This window comes from Balaenoptera ricei, chromosome 1, assembly GCF_028023285.1.
Source record: "Balaenoptera ricei isolate mBalRic1 chromosome 1, mBalRic1.hap2, whole genome shotgun sequence".
In the NCBI taxonomy this organism is placed as follows: domain Eukaryota; kingdom Metazoa; phylum Chordata; class Mammalia; order Artiodactyla; family Balaenopteridae; genus Balaenoptera; species Balaenoptera ricei.
This window is the reverse complement of record NC_082639.1, coordinates 101,035,872-101,048,952: the sequence shown is the minus strand read 5'-3', so window position 1 is coordinate 101,048,952 and position 13,081 is coordinate 101,035,872. Positions and strand designations below refer to the sequence as shown.

At 39.2% G+C, this 13,081-nt stretch overlaps 1 long non-coding RNA gene across 7 annotated transcripts in view; it reads right to left on the bottom strand.

Moving 5' to 3' along the window:
* The window catches only part of LOC132369118 (uncharacterized), a 63,155-nt gene that overhangs the window by 40,281 nt on the left and 9,793 nt on the right, over positions 1 to 13,081 (bottom strand). For 4 of the 7 annotated variants that reach the window (XR_009504269.1, XR_009504266.1, XR_009504263.1 and 1 more), the window contains exons 2-3: positions 1,154 to 1,295; positions 66 to 115 (exon numbers count right to left, since the gene is read on the bottom strand). This is a non-coding gene — a long non-coding RNA (uncharacterized LOC132369118). Of the gene's footprint in view, positions 1 to 64; positions 116 to 1,153; positions 1,296 to 10,747; positions 10,833 to 13,081 lie in introns of those variants that run through there. The other 3 variants (XR_009504264.1, XR_009504262.1, XR_009504265.1) reach the window with 3 other exon arrangements.

Below are 13,081 nucleotides of genomic sequence, written 5' to 3'. Positions count from 1 at the left end.
TCTCTCTGTCATGTGAGGATACAGCAAGCAGGTGACCATCTGCAAGTCAGGAAAAGAGCTCTCACCAGGAACCAGATTGGCCAGGACCTTGATCTTGACTTCCCAGCCTCCAGAACTGTGAAGATAAATTCCTGTTATTGAAGCCACCCAATCTATGGTATTTTGTTATAGCAGCCCGAGCTGACTAATACAACTTGGCAGAGGTGGTGACCAGTCTTTCCACTTAACATGTATATCTCCTTGTAATCATTAAGTAATCTGAGGGGTGGGTGATACTTTGAGACCATGTGAATATCTTGTTTCCCATTAACCTTTCATAATAATTTTAGCATAAATTAATAGTTCTTGCCTGAATCAAATTTTAATTCGAGGTTGCAAAATGGTGATTTTCCCAAGTCTATCATTCCTTTTATATGTATTAGCTGGCATTCTTCTATAATACAAGCTTACCCTTTCCCCCTTTATCTAGTCTCTTTAACTCTTACTTTTTGTCCTTCCAAAGTAGACCCTGACACAGAAACCTGGTTGTGGGTAGTTTATTTGGGAGATGATACCAGAGGAACAGAGGAAATGGGGAAAGTTAGACAGGGCAAGGAGGAAAAGCCAGTAAACGGTTTATCAGTGAACAGTTCTGCTGTGGATAATTGGACCTCAGTCCCAATGAGAAACGATGTTGAATTCCTTAGAATTGTGCTGCTAATCCCAACATCTGTTAGTTAAGAGCTGCCCTGGATGTATTAACTATCCTCCCGCTTCCTAACCCTCTGCACTTTCCCATTGCCTCCCTCAGCAGCCATACACTCTAAGTGGTTCCTGAGAAAGACCTCAGGCAGAGCAGGAAGGTGGGCATCTGTCAGAATGATGGGAACTGTGGATAGAAAAGAATTCAAGTGGGTTGAGGGTAATGTGGAAAAAGGCATCAACAGCATCTGCTTCTCTCCCTGTCTCTCTGATGTCACTGTGAACTTGTGGAATTAAAAAAAAAAAATCCCAGCATGTTATAATCCTTTACCATCATTATGCTGTTTGATTCCCATATTGTCTCAAATTTGGACAGTGGGAGACCCTTCACATTGGCTCCTTTGTCCTTTTGTTCCCAATAGTCTCTGAACAGTTCCTTGCTTTCTGGCACAGCCAAACACTGCAGGCTTACCTTGTGCTTTCTCTGCCCCAGAGCTGGTTTCAGCCATTTCTTTAAGGAGTTCTGATTCTTTATAGTGAAGAATAATACTTAGAAATTGTTCTGGGTTGTCATTGCTTCTAGGCCTTTTCAGTGGACAAAGCTAGGAAATGCACTTAAAAATAAAACAAAACAAAAACCATCAGTATACAGTGACCCCTCCAATTCAAATCAAACATCACAAGGTCTTTCCTCACTTTCCACCATTCTATATTTTATTTTCCTTCTCCCACAGAGAAAACCCCGGGTCTCAATATCAATTATTTGCTCTTCCCTATATTATGCACAAGAGTTTCAGAGTTGCAACACCAATATCACTACCAACAACAAATTTCCTAAGTAGAATTTTAAGATTTCATTTTAGTTCTGTTTGTCTTCAAATCATACCCCACTAAATGTGTACAGTACTGGAGAAACCTGTACTCAAAATTATTTGAATTAATTATTTTTCTCTCTGAGGTTATATCATTTTATAAAGTATTTTTTTAAGCATTTAAAAAATTTATTTATTTTATTTATTTATTTTTGGCTGCATTGGGTCTTTGTTGCTGCACATGGGCTTTCTCTACTTGCGGCGAGCGGGGGCTACTCTTTGTTGTGGTGCGTGGGCTTCTCATTGCGGTGGCTTCTCTTGTTGCAGAGCACGTGCTCTAGGTGCGTGGGCTTCAGTAGTTGTGGCGCATGGGCTTAGTTGCTCCACGGCATGTGGGATCTTCCCGGACCAGGGATCGAACATGTGTCCCCTGTGTTGGCAGGTGGATTCTTAACCACTGCGCCACCAGGGAAGTCCCTGAGGTTATATCATTTTATATACAATTAAGTTTATTTGTTTTTCTTTTTTTAATTTTATTGAAGTATAGTTGATTTATAATATTGTGTTTAATTTCTTCTGTACAGCAAAGTGACTCAGTTATACATACATATATTCTTTTTCATATCCTTTTCCATCATGGTTTATCACAGGATATTGAATATAGTTCCCTGTGCTATATACTGTAGGACCTGTTGTTTATCCATCCTATATATAATAGTTTGCATCTGCTAATCCCAAACTCATAGTCCTTCTGGGGGTGGGGAGGGAAGGACTGGAAGTTTATTTGTTTTTCTTTTTATTCAAATTTGAGGTTTGATTTTAAAATTCACAGAATGGAATACTATGTGGCCATTAAAAAGAAGAAGGAAGATCTCTGTGTACTAATGAGGAGTGAAATTGTAAGCCACAAAATAATATATATGGTGTGCTGAGTTTTGTATAATAAAAAAGGAGAAATACAAATATGTACACATTTTTTCCAAAAAAAACCCAATACACACATACAGTAAGAAGAAACCAGTTCGTTAGCAGTCCTGTTCTGCTTTCTTGCTAATGGATGCTGTGCATCAAATATTTTATACATTCCAAACAGGAAGAAGGAAAAGGAATAAGCAGCAGCAGACTTCCACTTAACTCTCATTAGCCTGAATTGAGTCACATGGTCACACTTAGCAACAAGAGGGTCTGGGAGCACAAGCCTCTATGGTAGATTAAGGTAAGCAAAAAAGGGTTTGAAATGAAGGCTGAATGAGCCTATCTATTGTATCTGCCACTCCTTACCTTTTCGATTTTAAAATATGTAAAAGTGAAACTGAGGATGGTCATTAGTTATATCCATTAAACTAACTTCCTGGTCTAGTAAATACTAAACTGTAATCTGTCTTCACTGATCAAGCTTGCAAAACTGCATGCCCTTCAAGCTTCACGTAGCTTAGACAATGTATCACAAGACTCCCTTCACCACCCCCTTATAGATAGCATCTCTGATGTGAGTCTTAAGATGTGTGCTCAAACTGTTTTTCAGGAACTGAGTCAGCTCTTGTCCACATCAAGCCGGTTGAGACCATGGACCCATTAACCGGGCCTGCTCGGGTGTTCCATAGGTGACCTTTTGAGTCAGAGGGCCAAAAATTCTACCCTTAGATCATGCTAACACCGCCATTTTCTGAACATACATCCTACAAAGGAGCATGAAGCCCAGCTGCACCTGCACAGAGCAACACTTACCTCACTTCCTCTTTTCTTACCTCCAGTCACCTTCCCCTGCACCTCTGACCACTCTATGCCCTTTACCCATAAATGTTCAAACCCCCTCGCCTTTGGGAGAGCTGGATTTGAGATTTGCTCTCCTGTCTCCGTGCTTGGCTGTCTCATGAATAAACCCTATCTCTGCTGCAAACCTTGGCGTCTATGGGGCAAGTGAACCTGGTTCGGTAACAAAAGGACAAGAGTCTAAAGAACTAGCAACAGGGGCTTCCCTGGTGGCACAGTGGTTTAGAGTCTGCCTGCCAATGCAGGGGACACGGGTTCGAGCCCTGGTCTGGGAAGATTCCACATGCCACGGAGCAACTAAGCCCGTGAACCACAACTACTGAGCCTGCGCGTCTGGAGCTTGTGCTCTGAAACGGGAGAGGCCGCGACAGTGAGAGGCCCACACACCGCAATGAAGAGTGGCCCCCACTTGCCGCAACTGGAGAAAGCCCTTGCACAGAAACGAAGACCCAACACAGCCAAAAATAAATAAATAAATAAATAAATTTATTAAAAAAAAACAAAAACAAAGCCCAAGAGGATTAAAAAAAAATACTGTTTAAAGAACTAGCAACAGCATTTTTCAAAATTGTTAAAGTCGTTGTAATAAAATCAGCATATTTGTGAAGCAGAAGCCAGGTAAAAAGAAAATTTAGTGGACTGTATTATACTACAAAATGGATATCTATTAAAATCATTGTGCCATGTGTCTCTACATCTTTCACAAATCAGTATCTATTTTTCTAGCTAGGTAGCTATCTATCTGATTTGTGTTTCAATTTACTTCAATTTACATCTACTAATATCTGAACTCAATTAGATCTGTTTTCCCCCTGCAGCATGGCAAAATCATATGGTATGTAAATAGGGTGACTGTTTGCCCTGGTTTTCCTAGGACAATTGCAGCATAATTATTAACAGCATCCCCTTTCATTCTCAAGCATTTTGGTTTAGATGATAAGTTATATGGTTTCCATTATACATAAAGAACAAGTGCATATGAATTGGTCCAAGTGGAGCTGTTAGTAATGACCTGGAAAGGGTCGGTAAATAGTCTGCTTTCTAGAAATGATTAAATCATATTTACATTTCATGTGAAGCCCCCTAGGATTTCCCTCGTGCTAATACAAAAGACCAGGAGGCATCCTTCAGTTCCTTATAGCCATAGACAAAGTCAAAATTTTTGTAGACTGGGAAATCCCAGTACTTCCTGTTACCAGGCCAAGTTCCTTTGCCTGACACACAGCAAGCCAAACACTGCGACTGGAAATAAGGAAAAGATGAGGTAAAGTTTCACACAGGCGAAACTAAGCTACATGCTTCTTCATTGGACACATTATTATTTATTTAAAATAATTTATTTATATTTATTTATTTATGGCTGTTTTGGGTCTTTGGTGCTGTGCGCGGGCTTTCTCTAGTTGTGGCGAGCAGGGGCTACACTTTGTTGTGGTGCGCGGGCTTCTCATTGCTGTGGCTTATCTTGTTGCGGAACATGGGCTCTAGGCATTCGGGCTTCAGTAGTTGTGGCACACGGGCTCAGTAGTGGTGGCTCGTGGGCTCTAGAGCAAAGGCTCAGTAGTTGTGGCGCACGGGCTTAGTTGCTCCGCGGCATGTGGGATCTTCCCGGATCAGGGCTCAAACCTGTGTCCCCTGCATTGGCAGGCAGATTCTTAACCACTGCGCCACCAGGGAAGCCTGGACACATTTTTAGAAAATGGCGGCATTAGCCATGTGCTAAGGGTGGAGTTTTTGGCTCTCTGATGTCAAAAGGTCATCAACTGGACAGTTGTGCGTGTCCAGTTGGAGGGTCCATGGTCCCAGCAAGTCTTAACCAGCTCGAAATGGACAACAGCTGACTAATTCCTGAAAAACAACTTGGGCAAACATCTTAAGATTTGTGACATTGTTTAGGCTACATGACGCTTGGAGGATATGCAAGTTTTTGTAAAAACAAAGCAAGCTTGATCAGTGAAAGCAGGTTACAGTTTACTATTTTTAAGCAAGTTATAGTTTAATGGATCTGATGGTTACTCTCGGTTTCACCCTCTTTTTCTTTCCTTCTCATTCAACTTTGATACTGCTTTCTTTTGTTCTTGTTAAGAATAGCTGACAGAATTTCCAGCAACTTAGGCATAGTTGGGGGTAGGACTTGGTAGTGGAGGGCAGTGAATGAGCTTTCAATAATACAGACATTAAAAAAAAGGGAAATCGTAGGACTCCTATAAATTTGGAAGGCATTGCACCAATCTCTTTTACCGAACTCTACTCCGAGGCACAAATTAGTTTATTGTACTCATGAATTGTATGTATTATCTAACAACTCTACAACAAATGTTCTCATATCTTTGGGTGCTTGCCCAATTATTTCCTTAGAAATCCCTCTTCTATTTATTTTCTAAAATTAAACAAATATACATATTATTTTTTAATACATAATGACAATGTGTTACACCGCTTAACTTACAGTACATGGGAATATATATATTTTTTCACATCTACAACACTGAATAATATTTTCTTGAACCATCTGATCTGTGACAAATAATGTCACTTTTTATTTGTATAGTTCTTTTGATTACCAGTGCACCTTTAACATTTTCATGCACTTAATATGCATTTATTTTTATTCTCATATGATTGGTTGGTCATGCTTTTTGTTTATTCTATATTGAATACTTTTTTCTTCTTGGTTTTTTTTTTGGGGGGTGGTTCAGTAGCTTTCTTTTTTTTTTTTATTTTAGACATCTTTTTTTTATATTCTTTTCCATTATGGTTTATCACAGGATATTGAATATAGTTCCCTGTGCTATTCAGTAGGACCTTTATTCTTGATTTTTAAAAGAGTTCTTTCTATACTAGTGTAACTAGTATGATCTGCTCCACAAACTCAAGGTACAAATGTGGTCAAGTACATCCATTAATTTTCAAGGCCTGCCACATGCCCTATTAGAAGAAAGTCTAGTTTTCTCCATTGTGGTTTTCCCTTGTCTCCACTGATTGTCCAAGAATACTGAGGGGGGCTTACTCAGCCCAAAGGGCAATAGATTCCTCTTTTAATAGCCAAATACAGAGAGAACTAGAACTGGTGTCTACTCAGTCCTCCTGTGCCACTGAGTCTTTGCACATCCACATAAATTTTCCTTAACTTCAGATCTTGGTGAGCATAAAGGGTTTTTGGTCTCCTCTTCCCTATGGGTACTAGGCTTCTAAGGCAAACTGAGTCACGTCCTCTCCAGTGACCCACTAGGTAAAACCAAGGTGAGGCAGCTGCTAATTGGAAAGAAACACACACACACACACACCAAAAAGTTGTTTTTTTTTAAATTTAATTTATTTATTTATGGCTGTGTTGGGTCTTTGTTGCTGCGCGCGGGCTTTCTCTAGTTGCAGCGAGCAAGGGCTACTCTTCGTTGCGGTGCGCGGGCTTCTCATTGCGGTGGCTTCTCTTGTTGCAGAGCACGGGCTCCAGGTGCGTGGGCTTCAGTAGTTGCAGCACCCGGGCTCAGTAGTTGTGGCACATGGGCTTAGTTGCTCTGTGGCATGGGGGATCTTCCCGGACCAGGGCTTGAACCCGTTTCCCCTGCATTGGCAGGCGGATTCTTAACCACTGCGCCACCAGGGAAGTCCAACATACCAAAAAGTTTTGTTAGAATCTTCTTGCAGGACAGTGGGTGCCTTCACCAATTACATTTGCATAACTAAGACAGCCTTCATAGAACAAAGAATATCAACTTCATCTGATTAAAATTTTAAAAATAAACAATAAAAAATACTGTTAAGAGATACGATCTTAACCCTTTATCATGTATGTTGTGTACATATTTTTCCATTTGTGAATTGCTTTTTAGCCTTGAATATATTTTTTTTTTTTTTAAGGGAGGAGGACTATATCTGTTTTAAATTTTTTATGTAGTCAAAGGTATGGCCTCAACTTTTATTTCTTAAATATTCATCAAGATTCAAAAGACATTTCTCATACCACATTTATAAAAGACATTTACCCAAACTTCCTTTTGGTACTTTAATGTTTTCATTCTTTCACATTTCTAATTTTCATCTATCCACAGTTATTTGGCAAAGGAGTGAGGTAACGACCTAATTTTCTTTTTGCTGTGTATGACTAGCCAGTTGCACAAACATCACTTAAGATCTAACTCTTCCCCATGATTTGAACTGTCCCTTTATCATATGTGGGCACTTCCCACAGCAATTATTTCAAAACTTTTCAACTATTTTATTCCCTATCAGCCACTTTTCCATCACTCTCAGCAGACACCTCTTCACAAATAATTGAGTCTGTCAAGAATTCCAACTTTTGCTGCAACTCCATTCTTCACATGAACATAGACCATTTTCTACCTCTAGAACAAGGCTCAGCAAACATTTCTGTAAAGGGGCAGATAGTAAATATTTTAGACTTTGAAGGCCAAGAGGCAAAATCAAGGATATTACATGGGTTTTTATATAAAAGGTTTACCAATGAGAAGAATGATTTTTTTTTTAGGAATAACATTAATTAATTGGGGGCTCTGATCAGTTGCAAATATTAATCCATTAAAATCTTTCTTACCTTCTGGGACCATGCAAAAGCAGGCCAGATTTGGCCCCTGACCTTTGACATCTTCCCTCTGTCCATTAACTTGAGAAGAATTGCCCCCAGAGCATCCCACCTATCCAAGGCCATTTCCGGATCCCAATTCTTCCCTGCTTTTTCAGTGACATTAGCCATCAATATACTTAGCAATTCTATTCCAATTCCAAATGGTCCAATCCCTGGACCATTCCTTTCAGTGATTAATTTGTATATTTACATAATAAAAGACAACCTTTTTAAGGCCAAATAAAATATAAAAGTAGGCAGCACTTTCTATTGACCATAGTATACTTACAACTAAGGGAAGTTAGTTGTAACTAACTTCCTCTAGTAAACCCACACATTTCTATGACAAGTATAATACAAAATAACAAAAAAAAAATTTTAAATCATTTGTAGTTAGTTTTAGAATACAGACACAATTTTTTGTCCATCAGCCTTGGTTTCCTATTTCCATTCTCTTTTCCTTATTATTAACTTATGGCTATCTTTCCTAAGGATACATTGTCTGGAGAATGGTGATTCATAACGCAATAATGTGCTAGGTAGTTAGAAAAAGCCAACCTTTAACAAATAAAACACCATATATACAAAAATACATACTACAATGGAGTCTTTATTATATTAACATCGTACTGACTTTATGTGAAAGTGGTCCAAGGCTATAATCTAGGAGACCTGTGCTTAAATCCTGATGCTAAAACTAACCCAGGATTCATTATTCTCAACTATTTAACAGACCACTGCTAATTTCCACTTTTAATTTTACCTTTAAATTTTTTGGGGAAATAATCTTAAGTATGTTAAAGAGTTATAAGATAAGCACAGCAGAAAAATGTATTTTTCTTTTCCTGGATCATTTGAGAGCAAACAGAGATGCCCCATCATTCTCAAACATTTTCATGTATTTCCTACAAATGATATTTTCCTAAGTAGCCACAGCACAACTATAAAGACCATACATCACTACTACCTCAGACCCATTTAAGTTTTACCAGTCGATTCAGAAATGTCCTTTGTATCAAAACAAATTTATCATTTTAACCATTTAAAAATATACAGCTCAGTGGCATGAATACATTCACATTTTGTGCAACCACTGCCACCATCTATCTCCAGAACTTTTCCATCTTTCCAAAATGAAACTTCATACCGATGAAGCAATAATTCTCCATTTTTTTTCCTTCCCATACCACGGCAACCACCATTCTGCTTTCTGTTTCTATGAATTTGACTATTCTAGGTACTTCACTTAAGTGGAATCATACAATATTTGTCTTTTTGTGTTTGGCTTTTTTCACTTAGCATAATGTCTTCAAGTTCCATCCATGTTGTTGCATGTGTCAGAGTTTCCTTTCTTCTTGAGGCTAAATAATATTCCATAGTATGTATATACCACATTTTGTTTTTTTTTTTTTTTTTAGAAATTCACGTTCTTTTATTTATTTATTTATTTATTTATTTATTTATTTATGACTGTGTTGAGTCTTCGTTTCTGTGCGAGGGCTTTCTCTAGTTGCGGCAAGTGGGGACCACTCTTCATCGCGGTGCGCGGGCCTCTCACCATTGCGGCCTCTCTTGATGTGGAGCACAGGCTCCAGACGCGCAGGCTCAGTAATTGTGGCTCACGGGCCCAGTTGCTCCGTGGCATGTGGGATCTTCCCAGACCAGGGCTCGAACCCGTGTCCCCTGCATTGGCAGGCAGATTCTCAACCACTGCGCCACCAGGGAAGCCCCCACATTTTGTTTATACATTCATTTATCAGTGGACACGAAATGTTTCCAACTTTTAGGTATTCTGAATAATGCTGCTATGAACATTGATGTACAAATATCTTTTCAAGTTCCTGCTTTCAGTTCTTTTGGGTGTATACCCAGAAGTGGTAGTGCTGGATCACATGGTAATTCTAAGCATAATTTTTTGAGGAAGTGCCATATTGTTTTCCAGAGTGGCTGCACCTTTTCACTTTCCCATCAGCAATGCACAAGGGTTCCAATTTCTCTAAGTAAAAGCCAACACTTGTTCTTTTCTTTTTTTCTTCTCTTTTCTTTTGATAATAGCCATCCTAATGTATGTGAAGTGGTATCTCATTGTGGTTTTGATTTCCATTTTGTCAGTCTTTTTAATCTCCTTCAATCTGGAATAGTTCCTCAGTCTCTCCTTGATGTTTGTGACCTTGATAGTTTTTCTTTTGGTCCTCCAAGTGAATGGTGGCTCAAGCAGAAGTTTAATTATCACTTCCATAAATTCCAAAACCAGTGGTTCTGATCAGTAGATAGTGATTCAAGATCCCATGCTTCTTCCATCTTGCAGCTTTGCCATCTTCTTAACGTGGTTTCCAAATGACCTTGAAATTTTGAAGATTGGAGACATGCTGTTTTGTAGAATATCTCTCAGTTTGTGTTTATCTGATGTTTCCTCATGACTAGATGCAGGTTATACAATTTTAGCAGGAATGTAAAAGAATTGTGTTCTGTGTTCTCATGCCATCCTAATATACTTTTGATTTGTCTCATTACTGGTGGCTTAAATTCAATTCGTGATTAAGGTAGTGTCTGCTACTCTTCTCCACTAAAAAGTTACTCCTTTTTTCTTTGTAATTAATAAATATTTTGTGAGTAATATTTTGACACTACGTTAAGTATATAAATGAGATACTAAATTATGCAAATATGTAAACTTTGAGGCTATGTTAATAAAATTTCCTCAACAAACTTTCGATTTATTTATTTCTTTTCATCAGTTTGGATTCATGGTTTCCTATTTTATTGTGTGTTATAATCTGTTCCTATCATTACTTATTTTGATGCTCAAATTGTTCCAGATTTGGCTACTCAAAACTCATTAAAGCTGGCTTTTCTTACCTTTTAACATGTTACCATCATTTTATGAAGACTTCCTTACCTGCAACAATAAAATATTCCAGGCTCATCTTCTGTTTTCTCTGCTGTAGGCTTGGAATCAGCTATTTCACCAAAGGGCTCTAGTTCTTTTTAAAAGAGAAGAGTATTTAAGAGCTAGGATCTGGGTGCTAGGTGTATTATTATTATTATTATTTTTAGCAGACTTCAGGTTTTACTGCCAAAAATTACAAAAACAAAAAACTTCTGATTTTTAAAACCTGTGAAGTTTTAGAATTGTAAATGAGGGGCTGTGAATCTGTAACATCTACTTTAATTTTATTTTTTTAATTTAATTTTTTTCCTGAAGTATTGTTGATGTACAATATGTGCTAGGTGTATTTGTTGCTATTGGGGTATTGTTGCTCTCAAGCCTCTCAGTGGAGACCTAAGGAATATATGTTCTATGTACACACATATACATCCACATAAATATGTAAAGGGTGGCAGAATATGCCACCCCAAAATGTGCTACTATGGCCTAAGGATTATTTTGAACAAAATGTTCTTAAAAAACAGCAGGTGCAGGAATGGTGTTCTGACTTCCCCTTTTCTACCTGAAAGCAGGAGATGAAACCCCCATGTAAAAGATGTATTCCTTATACCAGGAGGAAAGACACATTCTTATCACCAGAGATAGGGAGTCGACGCTGAGAAAATTGTATACAACAGATATTGTTAAAATAACTCTTATCTTCCTTTAGTCTCCCCATATATTTTAGTTACTCTTCCACAATTGCCTCTTTGTTCAACTTAATATATAAGCCCTTAGGTTTTGTCATTGCTTTGGGTCTTCATTTCCTTATGAGGGCTCCCAAGTCACGTAAAACTTATATTACATAAATCTGTATGCTTTTCTCCTCTTAATGTTTTTTAAAAAAATATGTATTTATTTATTTATTTAGGCTGCCCCAGGTCTTCGTTGCGGCATGCAGGATCTTTACTTCTTAGTTGTGGCATGCAGACTCAGTTGCAGCATGTGGACTCTTAGTTGCGGCATGCAAACTCTTAGTTGTGGCATGCATGCGGGATCTAGTTCCCCAACCAGGGATTGAACCCGGGCCCCCTGCATTAGGAGCATGGAGTCTTACCCACTGGACCACCAGGGAAGTCCCTTAATCTGTCTTATGTCAATTTAATTCTCAGGCCCAGCCAGAGACCTTAAGAGGGTAGAGGTAAAATTTTTGCTTCCATTATATATACATACATATACAATTATACATTTATGTCTCATTTATGTATTTATTTCTATAACTATCTCTATATGTTGACACCCATGAGGACACAGATACCACAATTCCAACCCAGCATTGCAGAGTTTATTCTAGTTTTCTCTTTCCATATTTGTAACTGAGGAGGATGTCCTCACCCCACCAAGGCTCTGACACATTATGACGGGTTCCATTCCTGCACTGATGCCCTTCTTAATCCTCTCAGACTACCCTATGCTGGGCTAACCCCTGCCCATGCAAAGCTGTTCTCCCATTGGATGTCTTCCTTACCCTGCTCAGAGACCAAAGCCCTACACCGGGCCTTCCTTCTACACAGATGCCTTCCCCATCCATCATGGGCTCTGATGCCAGGGCCAGGCCATCCCCCTGTGCTGGCCACCCTCCTCACCCTGTGCTGGCTCTGATGTCCCATGCTGGGTGCCCCCACTCTTCTCTGGCTTTGACTGTCTGTGCTGGGTGATAATCCCCTGCAAGGACACACTCTTCACCCTGCTTGTTCTCCAAACTCCTGATGGCCCACCCTCCGATGTAGAAGCCTCTCTCTTCATCCTGCAGAGGCTGACCCCTCTCCCCAGGGGGAAACCCTGCTTAGTCTCTGACTCTGCCCTGGAGCACAGCTGCTCTCCCTCTCAGGCACAAATACCCACATTGTTGATCCCGCTTAATGGCTTCTGGGCAGAATCGCTGGGGAAGGGAAAAGAAACAGGTAAGAAGAAGAGCTCAGTGACTATTTTTAATATTTATCAGTTATAATAGACAATGCTGATTGCCTTCACAATAACCCTTCTTTCCACCATCTTTTGTTACTTGCAGCCAGAAGAATTCTAACTGCCCAACTAACCTTACTGATGCCCCTCTCTCAGCATACAGCCTTGCTTCTTTCTCAGAGGCTACACAGGCTTTTCCTACTCTTCTATCCACATCCCCTAAGGCACAAAATTACCTACATCTCCACAGTACTCTATCTTCTTTCCCATAATTTCCAGGCAGTGATATTCTTTCTCTTATTCCAAGGCTAATTTACCCATCATGTGTTCTATATTCCTATTTTCTCCCAGATTCTTAGGGAGTCTGCTTTGGTAAAAGTTTCCTTTATTTCCTTTATT